The 18,510-nt window shown below is 42.3% G+C and overlaps 1 protein-coding gene across 2 annotated transcripts in view; it reads right to left on the bottom strand.

The window, feature by feature from the left end:
* Pafah1b1 (platelet activating factor acetylhydrolase 1b regulatory subunit 1) overlaps window positions 1-3,985 on the bottom strand; it is a 45,970-nt gene extending 41,985 nt beyond the window's left edge. Inside the window, exon 1 of one of the 2 annotated variants that reach the window (XM_028759248.1) lies at window positions 3,600-3,985. The gene's annotated coding sequence lies outside the window, so the exon portion shown is untranslated. Of the gene's footprint in view, window positions 1-2,800; window positions 3,460-3,599 lie in introns of those variants that run through there. The other variant, XM_028759249.1, reaches the window with a different exon arrangement.
* Between the last annotated feature and the right edge of the window lie 14,525 nt (window positions 3,986-18,510).

Below are 18,510 nucleotides of genomic sequence, written 5' to 3'. Positions count from 1 at the left end.
AGAAAGTTCTACCTTAATAATGACATAGTCTACAATTACTACAGCTCACGTATATGAAAATTGTGAATAATATAAACTATATACAAACAAAAAGGTCCCTTTTTTCTAGATACTTAAAATACAAGCATAAAGTCATTTACACGCATGCACATCCAGACAGCTTTGTATATAATCTAAGAGAAAGCAACAGTTACTTTCCTTTTTTATCATTATGTATATGTGTCAGTCAGAGGACAAATTATGGGGCTTGGCTCTGTCCACCATGTGAATACTGGAGATCGAACTTATATTGATAAGCTTAGCAGCAAGTGCTAAGCTACCATCTCACCAGCCCCACTTTCCTTTTCTTAAATAAAACATAAGTATGACATGGACGCTCTAAACTAGAAAACCAACAATTATAAAATAATGATTTTTCATTCCCAGAAACAAATCCTTTCACAATAGGGATATTTTATCCAGAAAGTTATGTATATAACAGAGCTTAAAACTAGATACCAAATACTACTAAAAGCAATACGGTATGTTGGCACACACCCACTTTACAGCTCAGCTTCTAAGGTAGAAAGACGCAGTTGGAGGCATGCTTGGGATACATAAGGAGTGAGAATTAAGCCAGTCAAGAATAGTGTCTGCAACTATCAAGAGCTCAAGATCAGGACCAGCTCCACAGCAAATTCAAGGCCAGCCTGGGCTACATACAATAAGACTCCATCTCTAAAGAAGCAAGAGTGGTGAAATGGCTCAGTGGATAAAGATGTTTGCCACCAAATCTGACTTGAGTCCAATCCACAGAACCTACATGGTGGCAGGAAAGCTGTAATCCCCATAAGTTGGTGCACATAAATACATATAAATGAACAAGTGAAAAAAGAAATTCAAACATACTTCATTAAGGCTTTTATAAATAAGATTGTGATTTTTAAAACTGACTCCTTCAAATTAAGTAAGATTCAGAGACATTCCAGAAATTTGTATTCTCCATCAAATTATCAGTAAGCTCCTGGGTGGCTGTGGAGTTGGGGTGGAGGTTCACCACTACTAATAACTAGGAATATTGGACTAAGGATAGTTGAAACACAATAAAGTAATGTACTCATCCATCACCATAATAGCCTTTCTACTTTCTAACTACATGAATAGCAAAAGATGTAAAAACACAAAGTTACAACACTCATAAGGTTCATCAGAATTACATTACCGTATTTACAATTCTTTACAAGACACTAAAGTGTGCTATGCTCTTTTATCACAGCAAGAGGCAACACAAGAGACAAGGTCTAGTCTATTTAAAGAGCTCATAATACAAAATAACCACTGTCTATTTTCTCATCTTTGATGTTCATCAAGAAATTAAAAAAAAACAACTATTTGTGAACATGAGTATTCTTAACTAAATTTTTTCACTGTACCATGTTTTTTGTTGTCAAATATCCCTAGCATTCATTAATTTAACACTCATTTGGCTAGAATAATTAAAAAACATTAGCCAGAGCATATATATGGATTTTTTTAATACATACACACACGTGGACAGTAAGTACTTGTTTCAGAACAAGAATGCTGCCTTTCTTCCAATTACTCAATCCTCTTCTTGGAAGAAAAAAAAAAAGGTAGAAAAGCTGAGATTTTAAGGTCCACTACAGAGGGTTGCCTTTATTGTAGCTACAATTAATATTGAATAATCTCACAATCATTGAGGACAGAGAAAACCCGATGAAAGGGCAACTGAGCATGTCATAGCTTTTGCTGTCGCACCCTTACTCCACCCAGTCCCCTCGGCTCAATGGCTGTTCACAGCATTCACAAATATTAACCCATTTTTAAGGGGGTGGGAGGGTGTACCAAAATAGGGTATGGTCTGCCAAAACCAACACATGCAAAAATATTTTGTGAAAATCTGGTTTCCTCTCTGACTCTTCAAATTATATATACCAGCTTTAAATGTATTATAGAAAAATCCTTCCCTCTGAAATCAAACAATGATCTTTTAAATAAACTGTGAAAGAATTACCCTAAATACATATTCTGCATAAAAACTCCAATTTGTACCTGCCAATTATCTGCACAACTATGTCCTGAAAGACACATATTAGAAATAAAAGCTTGCCCTAGCCTTATAACCAAACCAATTTTTAAAGTTAAAGCTTTTAATGTAAATTCAACATAGTATTACTGGGATACCCAACTAAAAATATTCCCGATTAAGGAATTGAATACTGCAGCAATCAAGCTTTACTGCAGGAGAAAACACAGCAAACACTGCTGTGACAAAATGAAGAGGGAAGACAATATTACTGGTATGAGGCCCAAACAAAGTCTCTCCACCATCCCACCCCCAGAAAAGAAATTCACACAAAACAAGCCAACCCAACAAAATGAGAATTGCTAAAATGACCTTTCTGTTACTGGATCTTTTAAAGGTTGTGAATCTTTAGGAGGGTGTGTTTGAAACTAAAGGTAAGAAAAGCAGTAATAATTTTATTTTCTCCCAATTGTCTCTTAAGGGGGGGGGGATCTTTGACATGACATCGCCCACTGAGAATGAGACCACAAATCTGGTACTCTTCTTCATAAGCACAATTTCTTATCCAAAAATCTGATAGGAATTACATCCAAACCCAACCTCAACAGCAAATTTCCTGCGCTCCTCCCAAGGAGTTTATTGCTAAGTCACTGGAAAAAACAGGCAGGATAACAAATAAAGCCAGGCACCTTGCTTTCTCCTATCTCAAGAGAGAGAAAAATCTCTCCTTTTGTGAGTCAAAATAAGCCCACCGTCTCAAAAACATTTTCTCACCTGGGAGGCTAGAGAGAGAGTAAATAGTTACAGCGTTTCCTAAAGGAGTGGAGAGATAGGATGAAGGGAATGGCAGGGAACCTGGGAGTTCAGTGTTAGCAACGTCAAAAGACAACTCCCGTGCGAGGAGTCAGTAGCAAAAAGGAAAACCTGCCCGATTCGGTGGGTGGATGCTGCATATCTTTACTGAGTGCAGAGGCTGGACCACCACCGCACCCCGGGGCCGAGGGCCTGCGCGGCGGGCCATCCTCCCCAGGTCGACCCCCAACCTAAGGACAAGTGGAGAACCCGACGCCTGGAAGGCCTAGTAGCTGCTGGGGCCCCGGCGGCGAGCCGCCAGCCGCGGAGGGGTGGGGACTGCGGGTTCGCTTCCGCGGCCCAGGAGGGCTGAGCCCTTTCGCCAAGATCAGAGAGCGACCTGCTATCCACGCCCTTCCCACCCAAGAATACTTTTCTTGCTAAGTCACGGCGGCAGGAGGGCGATGTCGCCCAAGAGGCCACGGCTTGAAGCCTCAGCCGCCCGAGTAGCCCGCTGCCAGGGTCAGAGGAGCGGAGCCAGGGCAGCGCCCTCCCAGGCCAGGGCCCCCTCCTCAGTGCCTCTCACTCAACGGCCGTCGCGGCCGCCATTTTGAGAGCGAGGAGACGAGAAGAAGAAGGAGGAGGCAGCGGCGGCAGGGGGAGGGGAGAATGGGAGGGAGGGGACCGGCGCAGCCACATCGTCAGGCCGCCGGCCCGGCCCGCAGCCACCCGAGCGCGATGGAAGAGACAGAGGGGAGGGAGCAGAGCGTCGCCGCCTTACCGGAGCGCTGCACCACCGCCTCCGCAGGGCTTCTTCCGTCCTTCACTCCCATCCACCAGCGGGGGAGGGGGAGGGAGAGGGAAGGGAGGAAGGAGGGAGGGAGGGAGGGAGGGGGAGGATGGCGCGCTGGGCCCGGTCCCGGGGAGGGGGAGGGGAGGGCCGCGGGCGGGCTCCTCAGCCGTTCCGGGGCTCGAGCCCTAACCCAGCGTTCGCGTGTCCTCTCGCTCGCGCCTGAGCGCTCCCCTCCGGCTCCTCCTCGCTCCCTGGACTCTCGGGTCGCTGCTCGTTCGCTCCCTCACTCGCTATCTCGGCCGCCGGACTCCGCCGCCGCCCCGCCGCTCCAGCTCCGTCTGTCACAGGAGCTGCCCCAACGCCCTGACGTCACCGCGCCGCCGCCGCCCCAGACCCGCCAGGAAGAGGGAGGGGAGCGGAGGGCCCGCGGCGCATGCGCGGGCCAAGCCGGGCCTGGGCCTGGGCTGCGCGCCCTTCCCCAGGGTGAGCTGGAGGGTGGTCCCCAAGCCGGTGGGCAAGCTTGCGCCCCGTCCGCGACTTTTCTCGCTCCTCTGCCACCTGTCCCCTTGGGAAGAGCCCCTTTTGCTTTAGACTCTCGTCTACCTGTTAGGGCCTATCACGACTCCAGGTCTGCTTCAACCGTCACTGCGCTGTCCCAGCGGACCGCGGGTCCTGGGTGCACTGGCATCTCGGCCCCTGCTGGCTAGAGCAGGAGCCGAGCCAAGATGCTTCCTTTCTGCCTTAGCCTGTGGGATTATTCCCCACCCAACCAAAAGGACCAAAGTAAATTGGTGGGCTTGGGCCAAAGAACTGATGAGGTTAAAAGACAGATGCACTGTCTTGTGTTCTTTTCTGATACAGATTTTTACTTGGAAGGAATCGCCCGTAGATGTGATTCAGCTATTCTTTTCCTTAGTCACACGTATACATCAGAGATTCTGGAAACTGACGTCCACAGAAAGACCTGGAACTTTATTCCCCACAAGACATGTCTGTGTTTTACTATATTATGAATTGAAATATTGATGACAAGTCTGGGGGATTTGTTGTCAATTTATTCCACAAAAAGACACGATTTTTGAAAGAGTAGGTTTGGGGCTCTGAATAATTCAATACAGGATATTTAAGTATTGAATGAGATTACTTCATTATCCACTGTGTTTTCCAGCATTCAGGCTTTACTGATTTTATTACTTCCTTTTCTAAAGGTAAATATTGTACAACGCTCTTGGGAAGCTGCAGAGTTAATGTCTCCAGTATGAATCCTGGTGTCACCACTGGCTGGGAATGTGACCTTGACTAAATTACCATATCTCTTTTTGGCCTCAGTATCAGTATAAAATAAACCTAGTAGCCAAACAAAGTGGCACATAGCCCAAGCTACTTGGGAGGCAGGAGAATAGCAGGAGCCCAAAAGTTCTCTGCAAGCCTCCGGAGCATTCCCCCCCCCCCAAGACAGGGTTTCTCTGTATATCTCTGGCTGTCCTGGAACTCACTCTGTAGACCAGGCTGGCCTCGAACTCAGAAATCCACCTGCCTCTGCCTCCCAAGTGCTGAGACTAAAGGCATGTGCCACCACCGCCCGGCTGGAGTATCCTTTTAAAAAAAAAAAAAAACAATGATGATAGTAATGAACAAGCTAGGGTGTCTCACATCTGTAATCCTAACACTGAGGAGACAGAGGCAGGAGGTTTGTCACAAGTTTGAGGTCAGCATGGTGTACATAGTAAGACCCTATCTTAAAACAATGATTTAAAGCTAGACATGGTGTTTTAATATCAGCACTGTGGAGGCAGAGACAAGTGGATCTTTCAAAGTTCAAGAGCCTTCTCTACCCAGTGAATTCCAGGACAGACAACTACATAGAGAAACCCTGTCTCAAAAACTAAATAATAAGCAAGCAAACTTTGGGTAAAAGCACACATCTGTTATTCCAGCATGGAATGGCTGAAGAATGAGGGTCACAAGTTCAAGGGCTACCTGGGAAACTCAAATGTTTTTAAATTTATCATTTTTAAAAGGGTGAAGACACAGCTCAGTAGTAGAGTACTTGCTGAGAGAAAGAAAAGAAAAATATTAGAACAGACTGTCTAGTACCAAAGCCAGTCTCTTTGTGTTAGGATGAGTTATCTTTATCCTTAGAAATGTTTGAAAAAATGACGTGAAGGGATTAGTTTTTTTTTCTTCATCAACATAAGAAATTAAATCAAATAATCTTTTAAAGGTTATGTCCAGAGTTTCAGTTTTTGGATTCTGTAGCAAAAATACGGACAGGATAAGACAGAGGCTTGATTTTATTACTTACATCCAAAAGCAGCCAAGAAACATTCAATAAATTAGAGCATCCCTTATTCTAAGAATCCACCCACCTTTCATTTTTTATCTTTTAAAATATTTAATATTGCCTGATATCTTGATTAATATTTAATCAGATGAATGAATCAGTTCTTTTTTTTTAATGAATGTCAACAAAATTGTTTGGAAGCATACTGATAAACACCAATTTAATACAATATGTAGCCTTATCTCCCATAAGCCTTGAGATCACGTTTTTATGTATAGAAAAGTATAAGACCTATATTGTATAATTATGCACTAAAATAGGTAAAGATTTTATTTTATTTTAGTTTAGTTTAGTTTAGTTTAGTTTAGTTTTGTTTTTTTCGAGACAGGGTTTCTCTGTGTAGCCCTGGCTGTCCTGGAACTCACTCTGTAGACCAGGCTACCCTCAAACTCTCGAACTCAGAAATCCACCTGCCTCTGCCTCCCAAGTGCTGGGATTAAAGGCATGCGCCACTACCGCCCGGCAAGATTTTATTTTTTATAGCAATCTTTCAAAAAGCAGTAAGTCTCCTTTAGGGGAAGATACAAAATTTTTCTCCCTGGATTATAATTTTTCTGAACAGAAAACAATGTTATATGCTTAAATTGACCTGAAGCAGGTGTGTTAGAGTCCTGTGCCTTTTCAGTTAGCTGCTAACACTGTGTATCCACTTTAACAAATACTTCTCTACTGAAAATGGAGAAATAAGACATCTGTGCCATTAATCATAATTCATAAGGACTTATGTAGAACTTAGGTTTACTTAGGAAACATTTACTAATGGATATTTTAATAGTGTTTACAGTTTCTTGTGGAAACTATAAACATTACTTTTTTCAAATTACAATCTAACTATCCCTCAATTCATTTGAATTAGAAATCTTTATTTTTCCAGTAGACATTTTCAAAGTGGAAACATTTGTTTCAATTGCTGCAGCAAAATTAGTGTTACTTTAAACAATTCTGCAAATAAGCTGACTGGAAGAAATGCTCCAAAAATATTGCTACTGGGGAGAGAACAAAATGTCTTCTAAAAGTATGGCCAAAGGAAAAATTGTTTACAAAGGGTAAAAATGTTAAAAAAAAACTTTGTTCAGAAAAAAAAAAAGCCAGGCAGTGGTGGCACACACCTTTAGTCCCAGCACTTGGAAGGCAGAGGCAGGCGGATTTCTGAGTTCTAGGTCTACAGAGTGAGTTCCAGGACAGCCAAGGCTATACAGAGAAACTCTGTCTGGGAGGGGGGGTCAGGGGGAAACCAACTTTGTTCTGAGGAGCTAGGGAGATTGCTCTGTAGGTAAGATGCCTGCTCCTCAAACATCAAGACCTGAGTTTGATGCCCAGCACACTGGTAAAAGTCAAGTGGGGTGTCAACCATCACATACACGTGCAAGCAAACTCCCACATATGAACATGAATACACAAGAGAAAAATCACTCATCAAAAAAAAAAGACCCTTATTTTGAGAGTTCAACTGGCCTCTGTAGTTTATAGGAAAATGTCCAATGTCATGTGTGAAAATAATAGCGAAGGAAAGTAACAAATGGTAAGAAGGAAGCTTAAGGGAATGCAAGTTATATAAATTAAAGTCCATCCAGAAGAGAACCATGACCCAGCTGACCAGGGGCTGACTCTAGATTTTCACTCATTAACTTGGGTGCCTGAAATTCCACAAGGCATAGATATGTCAGCGTGGGCAGATCCAACTAGACCAGTCATTCTTCTCAGCATCGTGACATCCTCATGTGTCATGAACGTTGGGAGAACATGAAAGCAAATGAAAGGGAATCCACGAAGTCAAACTCTCAGCTTAGTGGGACAAGGAGGACCCAAGAGGGAACATTTATAATCCAAAACCTTTAAATAGACATGAAATATACATAGAGAGAAAAATAAACGATGGGCAGGGGGAAATAGGTCAGTAAGTGAAACCATTTGTAAGATGAGACAGCCTGAGTTCCATCTCCAGATCCATTGGTAAAACGAGAAAACTGAATTCCACATGCACACTCTCATGTCCACGCCAACATATCCACAGTAATGATAAAAACGATTTAAAGTACGAATAGAAACAATACAAAAGGACGTGCAGTGATCGATAGGAGGTCCCTGCATAGACTGAGCATCGGGTAAATTACATGTCCTTGTCCTTCATGCCTGTTGCTGTGTACCTAGTGGATAAAGGGTTAATAACCCTTATTTGGAGGACTTAAAGAAGTCTTTGTGAAAGAGGTGGTCTTTAAATAGAATTTTGGTACTCAGTTTTGCAAGACATATATGAAATTTGAATATAGAAAAGATTCCCATGGCCCCTGTGCAGTGATGAGGTAAGCTCATAAAGCATTTCATATTTTAAAATAATTAAAATGAAATCGATTTTTGAAAATGGCCAAGGAGAAACTGGTGGTGTAGTTTAGTTGATAAAAATGCTTGTCTAGGCCGGGCAGTGGTAGCACACACCTTTAATCCCAGCACTTGGGAGGCAGAGGCAGGTGGATTTCTGAGTTCGAAGCCAGCCTGGTCTACAGAGTGAGTTCCAGGACAGCCAGGGCTATACAAAGAAACCTTGTCTCGAAAAAACAAAACAAAACAAAACAAAATTCTTGTCTAGAATACTGGAAGCCCTACGGTCAATCCCCAGCCTCAAGTAGTACTTGCCAACAAAATGGAAGCCCTCAGGAGGCAGAAGCAGGAGAATCATGAGGTAAAGGGAGCACTAGGCTTCAGGAGACGCTGTTTCAATACAACAAACAAACAAAATAAAGAAATGCTCATTTTGACCCTGCCTTTTGATTTTAAGAAATTTTTAAAAACCCTGTTGGGGGCTGGAGAGTTGGTTCCACAGTTAAAAGCACTTGCTCTTGCAGAGGACCTAGGTTCGATTCCTAGCACCCACATAAAAACTCACAACCCTCTGTAATTCTGGCTCCAGGGAATCAGATGCCCTCTTCTGGCCTCCTTGGGCACCAGGCATACGTACTCTGTGCACAGACAAACATACAGGTACAAAACAGCCTTTCTAAACAAACCCTGTTTATAATAGTCTTCTTTTGCCTCTTATTAAGGACAAATTCCAAATATATTTAACACTAGACAGTTAAATTGTGAAACTTCACCTAGTAGGTTTAACAATTACAGAGTCATAGCAGATTCTGTGTCATCTGTGCTTGCACAAATTTCCTCTCCACATTATTTTACACCTGTTAAATATATTAGTTTGTGTACTGGTAATTTACTATGTCATTTTAAGACAAAAGCAGCCTATTTATTTATCTAGGATAATATAGCCCAAAGCTAGCCCTGAACTTACATGATCCTCTTATCTCAGACTCCCGAGTGCTGGAATTTAAAGATATTTGTCATCACACCTGTTATAAAACAAGACAGGCAGTGCTGGTGCATACCTTTAATCCCAGCACTCAGGAGGCAGCAACAAGTGAATCTCTGTGAGGCCAGCCTGGTTCATAAAGTGAGTCCCAGGACAGTCAGGACAGACAGAGAAACCCTGCCTCAAAAAAACAAAACAAACAACAACAAAAAAATTTTGGGGAGGGCAGGGGGGGAGACAGGGTTTCTCTGTGTAGTCCTCGCTGTCCTGGAACTCACTCTGTAGACCAGGCTGGCCTCGAACTCAGAAATCCATCTGTCTCTGCCTCCCAAGTGCTGGGATTAAAGGCATGTGCCACCACTGCCTGGCAAAACAAAAATTAATGAAAGAAACCTACCATTATAATACCTAAAAGGTTAATAATAATTTCTCAAGGAAAACTGGAATTGCCCTTTGTCTTTGCCCTAGTGAAGGCATGGAGTGATTAGAAATAAGCAGGACAAGCAATGCAATTAAGCAGTGCTGTATGATAGAACTACCCTGAAATATTTGAGAACTGATGACTATCATTTTTTTGTGGGTATTTTTAAAAATTAGTATAGTTTGGCTGGCCATGATAGCACAAGCCTTCAATCCCAGCATTCATGAGGCAGAGGCAAGTAGATCTCTGTGAGTTCGAGGCCAGCCTGGTCTACTTAGTGAGTTCCAAAACAGCCAGGACCACAAAGAAAGTCCTTAACTCAAGAAACAAAACAAAAATTAGTACAGTTGGACCTGATTGCTATCATGTGCCTGTAGTCCTAAGTGCATCCTTAGTCCTTGCCTTGAGTTAATTTTTTATCTACTAAAATTTTTTGACACAAGAAAATTGCGGCTGGGCGGTGGTAGTGTAAGCCTTTAATCCCAGCACTTGGGAGTCAGAGGCAGGTGGATTTCTGAGTTCGAGGCCAGCCTGATTTACAGAGTGAGTTCCAGGACAGCCAGGGCTACACAGAGAATTCCTGTCTCAAAAAAAAAAAAAAAAAAGAAAGAAAGAAAGAAAGAAAGAAAGAAAGAAAGAAAGAAAGAAAGAAAATTGCATATGGTCAAAATCATGACCATAAAAGAACATTCACAGAAAAAAATGTTTATTTTTGTTTTTTGTTTTGTTTTGTTTTGTTTTGTTTTGTTTGAGACAGGGTTTCTCTGTGTAGCCCTGGCTATCCTGGAACTCACTCTGTAGACCAGGCTGGCCTCAAACTCAGAAATCCGCCTGCCTCTGCCTCCCAGGTGCTGAAAAAAATGTTTAAAGACAGTAAAATTACCCCTGGTAGATGAATAAAACTCTTTATTAGAGAGAGATTGATAAAAAGTACTTACTCAGCATATGCAGAGGACTATGTTCAAAATCCCAGCACCTGGAAATCAAGCATGATGACACAGGCCTGTCATCCCAGTACTCAAGAAATGGAGACAAGAGGACCAGAAGTTCAAAGTCACCCTCACTACAGCCTGAGTTGGAGACCATCCTAGGCTGGATGAGATCTTGTCTCTGAAACAAAAATAAAGGTAAGCAAACAAACAAAAATCCTAAAACAAAACAAAAAGTTACTGAAACAAAAATAGAAAAAGATTGGAAACAGTAACTCTACTAACAGAAATTTATCAAAAATTAGATTGAAGAGTTTGCTTTGATAAATATATTTCCCCTAAACATTCACCTAAATGAGTCTATATTGATTTTGTTGTTGTCTGTTGAGACAGGGTTTCTCTGTGTAGCTCTAGCTGTCCTATAGAGCAGGCTCTGTAGACTAGACTGGCCTCAAACTCAGATATTAGCCTACCTCTGCCTCCCAAGTGCTGGAATTATAGGCATGCACCATCTGGCAACACTTGGGCTTTAACTCGTACCTTTAACTCTGCCTTTGTGATTGGGCAGTGGGTAAAGGCAATTGTCTCTGGGCTCAAGTTCCAGAACATATGTAAAGATGGAGTAAGAGAAACAACTCTACAAAGTTGTCCTCCCCATGCCTACCAAGAACTCCTCACCCCCATCATACACACATACAAACAACAATAATAAATAATTTTAAACATTTGAAAGCAAAGTTGGAGATGTACTTCAGCACTTGCCTGGGATTGCAAGGCCAAGGACTCAGTCAGTCCCTTCCTCTCACATGCACACACCCATACGCATACAGACATACAGAAACACTGAACCCTTTTTAACAGGCAAAAGCCAAAACCTCCTACTAAATTCCTATTACTTCTCTTTTTCTTTTTTTTTCTTTTTTTTCTTTTTTTTTTTTTTTGGTTTTTCGAGACAGAGTTTCTCTGTGTAGCCCTGGCTGTCCTGGAACTCACATTGTAGACCAGGCTGGCCTCGAACTCAGAAATCCACCTGCCTCTGCCTCCCAAATGCTGGGACTAAAGGCGTGCGCCACAACCGCCCGGCATCCTATTACTTCTCAATAGTAAAATAACGTGAACCATATTTTTATATTCTGTGACAGTCGAATCAAAAAAAGGAAAGTCAAACTTAGTATGGTTGGACAAGCCTGCTCTCTCAGCAAAACCAAAGCAAGGTTGGCTTGAGAGGCTGAGATAGGAAGATCAAAAAGTCAAGGCCAGTTTAGGTGACACAGTAAGGCCCTGTCTCAAAAAAAGGGGGATTTCCTCTGTTAACTTCTGTATTGTTTTGTTTTGAGAGTCTGAACAGCTGAGGCTATAAAGCTCATTGATGCTGCATGTGCCTACCATGTACAAAGCCCTACTTTTAATTCCCATTTCTCCTGATCCACTTAGCTTCTCAAACACTGCATTTGGCCTGAGATTACATTTTATGTTTCTTTGGTATCAATTCTTGGAAACCTGGCACATATTTTACCTTATTGCACATCTCAGCCTGCATCAAGCACATTTTAAACACCTAATGGTCACATATGGCTACTTGCTACCATAACACCAAATAATACAGATTTGGAAGAGGAGAAATCTACCCAGGTAGGGCACAGGGTATCAGCAGCAGGATAGTTATAAATGTGGGAATCAAATTAGAGGAAGAAGAAATGTTATCAGTGTAGCTCAAAGGGGAGGCAGAGCAGGAAGGGAGAAATAAGTGAAGACTGGGAGAGGAAAGCAGGGAGAAAATACAATAGCCATGAGACTAAAAAGATAATCTGTAAGGTTTTGAACAACTTGATAGTTGAGTCTGCCCCCATAAACTACAAAGCTGCTGGTGGCTGTCTTTCATGGACTCCTAAATCAATGCCCTCCATCTTTTGGAAAGAACGTTCCTGGCTCCCTTCAATATTCTGTTCTTCCCTCCTCTAAGCTCTCTCTGTTGTTGGCCCTCCCCACCTTGTCTGTACAGAAAAAGTAAAGCTTAGATTCCAGGTTTCCAAAATGATAGTCTCTCTCTCTCTCTCTCTCTCTCTTTTTTTTTTTTTTTTTTTTTTGTTTTTTTTTTTTGTTTTTCGAGACAGGGTTTCTCTGTGTAGCCCTGGCTGTGCTGGAACTCACTTGGTAGACCAGGCTGGCCTCGAACTCAGAAATCCACCTGTCTCTGCCTCTCAAGTGCTGGGATTAAAGACGTACGCCACCACAGCCCAGCCAAAATGATAGTCTCAAATGTCACTGAGTCGGAGGCTGGAAAGATGACTCGGGGTGAAGAACACAGGCTGCCTGAGCTGGACATAGTGCTCACACCTTTAATCCCAGCACTCTGAAGGCAAAGGCAGGCAGATCTCTGTGAATTCAAGGCCAGCCTGGTCTACAGAGTGAGTTCCAGGAAAATCATGGCTCTGTTACATGGAAAAACTGTGTCTTGAAAAAACAAACAAAACAGAAAAAATAGAACATAGGTCCTACTCTTCCAGGTCCTACATGCCTGCTCACAATTATCTATAACTCAATATGACACTCTCTTCTGGCCTCCACCTGCACCAGACCCACACATGGTACACAGACTTACGTGTATAGAGGGCAAAAGGTGTTTGTGTACACAGATAAGCACTGGAGAAGCCAGGAAAGATAAACTCACAGGCGTCCTTCAAAGGAAAGAGATATTTAACTTGTCCTCCTCCTAGAATGCTGGGTATAGATGTCCTTTACAACCTGGTGATCCAATGAGGGTAGTGATGCACAAGTTTAACCCCAGTACTTGAGGGACAGGAGCAGAGGCAGGCAGATCTCTGAGTTCAAGGCCAGCCTGGTCTACAGGACAGCCAGGGCTACACACCGAGAAACCTGACTTGGAAAAACAAAACAAAACAAACAAATAAGCAACTGGGTGATCCTATTGCTGCCTGGTGAATCAGTCTCTGCCCATATCTTCCAGAATTTATGTTTTACTTATCCCAGATCCTTTCCCTGTAAAACTTTGAGCATTATTTCTAGACCATAAAACTCATCCCTGTAAGAGATGTCATTTGTACTTTACAACAGCTTAGACAGGCCAAATCCTGACTCCCACAAGGATTACCTCAGTCATTCTCCCTAGACCAGCAGTTTCTCGACCTGTGGGTCATCAGATATTTACATTATGATTCAAAATAGTAGCAAAACTATAGTTATCAAATAGCAACAAAATAATTTTATGGTTTGGGGTCACTGAACATGAGGAGCTGTAGTAGTTTGAATGAAAATGGCCCCATAGGCTCATAGGGAGTGGCTTTATAGGAGGTGTGGCCTTTTTAGTGGATGTGGTTTTGTTGGAGGAGGTGTGTTGTTGGGGGCAGGCTTTGAGGTTTCAGAAGCTCAAACCAGGCCTAGTCTTCTCTTCTTGCTGCCTGAAGATCAAGATGTAGAACTCTCAGCTCCTTCTCCAGCACCAGGTCTGAGCACCACCATGCTTCTCACTGTGGTGATAATGGACTGAACATCTGAACGGTAAGTCAGCCCCAGTTAAATGTTTTCCTTTATAAGAGTTGTCATGGCCATGGTGTCTCTTCACAGCAGTAAAATTCTAACTAAGACAGGAACTATGTAAAAGGATCACAGTATTAGGAAGGTTGAGAGCCACTGTCCTCCTAGACCTTATCTTGAGCATTGTTTCGAATACAACAAAAATCCAACTTACTGGAGCAGTCGTATGTGTCTTGTTAAGTGCTTCAATATAAACACGTCTTAAGCTTTGTTGTATTCACAGGACTGAGTTAACTGTTATCTGAAAACTTTTTTTCCAAAATTGTGCTGTGCTTAAATGCAGCAAAAATAAAGGAACAGAGGTCAGACTCTAAAAGTCCTGACCCAGCACCAATACTGTAAAAATTGCTGAAGTCTGGTGCTAGTGGCACATTCCTTTACTCCCAGTACTTGGGAGGCAGAGGCAGGTGGATTTCTGAGTTTGAGGCCAGCCTGGTCTACAAAATGAGTTCCAGTACAGCCAGGACTTCACAGGGAAACTCTGTCTTAAAAAAAACAAAGATGAAGATGCTGGAGAGATGGCTCAGCAGTTAAATGCACTGAATGTTCAATTCCCACCCAGGTTCAATTCCCACCAACCACAGGGCAGTTATAGGTGATTCAACACCCTCAATCAGACATACATGTAGTAGGCAAAACATCAACACACATGAAATTAAAAATAAATAAATAATTACAAAAATTAGCCATACTTTCTTTTCCTCCAAGACTTTTTAAAACAAAATTTCTACAAAATGCTCATATGCATAAGAGAGAAAAAGATAAAAACAAATAAATAAGTGTTGTAGAGTTCATGTGTAAAGCAATGGTTTGGGATGTCCTACCAACAGAGGGAAATTCATCACCTCAACACATTGTTTTTTTAGTTTTATAATAGATTTATTTTTAAAGAGTAAAATACTCAGACAATTAAATACAAGTCCACCTTAGCCACTGTCAGTCACCCATGATGCTATTGTGTGTCCTCTTGGTAGAAAGAAGGCTCTGATACTTTATTCATACCCATGCTTTTTATCTGCAATATAATCTACACTTTCTTGTGGACACATTTGCTTCTTTGCTTCTATATCAGAAATTTCAAACCCAAATTTGTCTTTTATGGCCATAATAGTCTCTACTTGGTCCACATTGTGTAAACCCAGGCCCTACAGAGAAAGAGAATTTACTGAGAGCTTTTCTGGGTCAAGCTTGCCCTGAGTTTCAAGACATACAGCACTCAGTCCTTGATCCCTTCTAATATCTACACGTAGAAAGCCTGCCTTGAATCCTTGCTTTTCTCTAGTCTTAATTGCTGAGCCATCTCTCCAGCTCCGGGTTTTGAACTTTCAATCTCCCTGCCTCTGCCTTCTGAGTACTGGAATTACAGGCATGGCACCATTCTTGTTGCTGTACGCTAGCTCTCCAGAACTTTTTCATCTTTCAAAACCTAAACTCTACATCCATTAAAACAACTCCCCCACCACCCCTACTATGACTATTTGACTTTCTGATTCCTTGAATTAAATTATTTAACCACTGTAAATATTATTTGTTGATATATTATCATCATATCCCTCTATTACCTGGCTTGGAACTCACTGTGTAGAACAGACCGGCCTCAAACTTAATAGAGATCCACCCGTATCTGCCTCCCAAATTCTGGGATTAAAGGCATATTATTTCCACACCTGACCACTCTTTCACATGGTGAAAAAAAAATCATACTTCTTTTCTGTTTATGCACATGGGCGTTCTATACGTATTATCTACAGCATACCTTGGCAAGGAAGTTAAGTATAGGTTGGTTTCACCCAACAGTGCTAGAACAATCAGATATCCTTAGGCAGAAGGTGAACTGTGGGGTTGGGGAGACTGTTCTATTCTAAAGGTGCATTCTTGTGGAAACCCAACCAAAGCACAAATCCAAACGTGAGCTTTACCCATACACACAAGCTAAGCCAGCCGGAGTGGATGCAAATATAAAAGCCAGAGATAATCCTGGCATAAAAAGAAATGCCTGTTCTGGGACCTTGAAATGAGGCTTCTTAATGAAGTTAACAGCTGTTTGAATAACCTCTCTCTGCTTACATACAAAGATCATAAGCTTTGTAGGGGTATCTCAGGATTGTTTTAAGCTCCACAGGGGACCCCGGGAGGCCCAGATTGCCTCTCTCATTTAGATGCTTACCCAGTGGTTAGAAGAATCCAAACAAGATGCTTTCAGCTGAACATTGCAGCAATGTCCCCAGCAAAAAGTAGGGCCAGTGTTTGCTTAGCGACAATTCCCCATTTTCCCAAGTCATGAATCAGGCCCATTGTCCCACCCAGAGCTGCGCATCGTCTATTCTGCTCACTAGCTAATGGCAGAGGCAGGAACAGGCAGAGAAACAGAGACTCTGGAGCAATGGAGGAGCACTTAGCTACGGCACTGGTCCCGTTTTCAGCAGAGTCGGGCTTTCTCGTGGACAGCTTCAGAAAGTCCTTGGAAACCTGTCAGAAAATAAATTTTATGGACAACATGTAATTGATAAAATAGTACTTGGCAGTAGCCTGGGATTCTTTTCATTCAAACGTAAAACAGCCTCAAATGTAAACATTATCAGCATTCCTTCTGTCGTTCTATCATGTGGGGTCCGAGGGATTACATTCAGGTCATCAGGCTTGGTGGCAAGAACTTTCATCGGCTGAGTCATCTCACCAGCGCCTTATCTTTTGTTTTATATATATAGCAAAAGTGATGGCTCGCGCTGGGAAGCAGAAGCAGGCAGATCTCTAATTACAAGATCAGTCTAGTCTACAGAGTAAGTTCCTGGACAGCCAGTTCTACTCAGAGAAACCCTGACTTGAGGAAGAAGAAAAGACAACATGTAATGGATATTGTCAACTATTTTTTTCCTTATTTTTCTTGGCATTAAAAAAAATATATTTATATGCTGGGCCCTGTGGCACATGCCTTTATTTCCTGAACTAAGGAGACAGAGGCAATAGATCTGTTTGAGGCCATTCTGGTCTACATAGTGAGTTCCAGGACAGCCAGGGCTACATAGTAAGCCCTGTCTTAAAGAAGAAGAGGAAGGGGAAGGGGAAAGGGGAGGGGAAGGGGAAGAAGGAAAAAGGAAGAAGGATGACGGATTTTGTTGTTGTTGTTTGTTTTTGTTTTGTTTGGTTTTGGTTTGGGGTTTTTGTTTCTTTGTTTGTTTGTTTGTTTGTTTTGCGGGGGGGGGTTCTGTGTAGCAGCCCTGGCTGTCCTGGAACTCATTCTGTAGACCAAGCTGGCCTCGAACTCAGAAATCTGCCTGCTTCTATCTCCCAAGTGCTGGGATTAAAGGCGTGCGCCACCACTGCCTGGCTGATCTTTAATATTTAATTTAAAATGTTTTTAAATTTTTATTCTTTGTTGTTTTGAGACAGAGTTTTTCTGTGTAACATCTCTGACTGTCCTAGAGCTTGCTTTGTAGACCAGGCTGGCCTCAAACTCAAAGAGATCTGTCTGCCTCTGTCACTTGAGTGCTGAGATAACTGCCCTGTTGGATAATTTGGATCTTTAGAAAGACAGTTCATGGGGGCTGGAGAGATGGCTTAGCGGTTAAGAGCACTGGCTGTTCTTCCAGAGGTCCTGAGTTCAATTCCCAGCAACCACATGGTGGCTCACAACCATCTGTAATGCAAACTGATGCCCTCTTCTGGTGTGTCTGAAGACAACTACAGTGTACTCATATAAATCAATAAAAAAAAATTAAAAAAAGAGAAGCCAATAAGCTTTAAAAAAAAAAGAAAGACAGTTCATTATTTATTGAAAATCAATAATGTGTTGAATCTGGGTGCTCTTCATGAGCCGTAAGGTTCAGTTCCCAGCACTCATATGGTGACTCACAAACTGTAACTTCAGGTGCCCAGAATCGGGTGCCCTCTTCTGGCTTCCAATGACATCTATACATACATAGTGAACATACATGCACTCAAGTAAGATTCATACACGCACATTTTAATTTTCAAATTTTTTATTTATTATTATTTTGTGTATGCATGATGTGGTGTCTGGGGAGCACAGGTGCCACCACACACATGTAGAAATCAGAGAATGACTTTACAAAGTTAGTTCTTCCTGGGATATCCAGTTCAGGTATTCAGGTTGTGTACCTAGTGCCTTTACTGGCTGAACCACTTTTGTGGACCATCTTTCTTATTTCAGAGACAAGGTGTTAAAGAGAGCAGCGTGGTCTCAAACCCACTCTGTAGCCAAGAATGACCTTCCCCAGCAGCCTGCATAGCACGTTCTGACATTATAAAAGCTGTCAGTAGAGAGAAGGTTTCCAGGTCAATTCCAGCTTGATTTCTCTGTGCACTGCAACCAAAGTTGTATTGTG

Source organism: Grammomys surdaster, unplaced genomic scaffold (genome assembly GCF_004785775.1).
Source record: "Grammomys surdaster isolate TR1022 unplaced genomic scaffold, NIH_TR_1.0 126278, whole genome shotgun sequence".
NCBI lineage: Eukaryota > Metazoa > Chordata > Mammalia > Rodentia > Muridae > Grammomys > Grammomys surdaster.
Note: the sequence above shows the minus strand (reverse complement) of the source record. Positions and strands in the feature narration are given on the sequence as shown.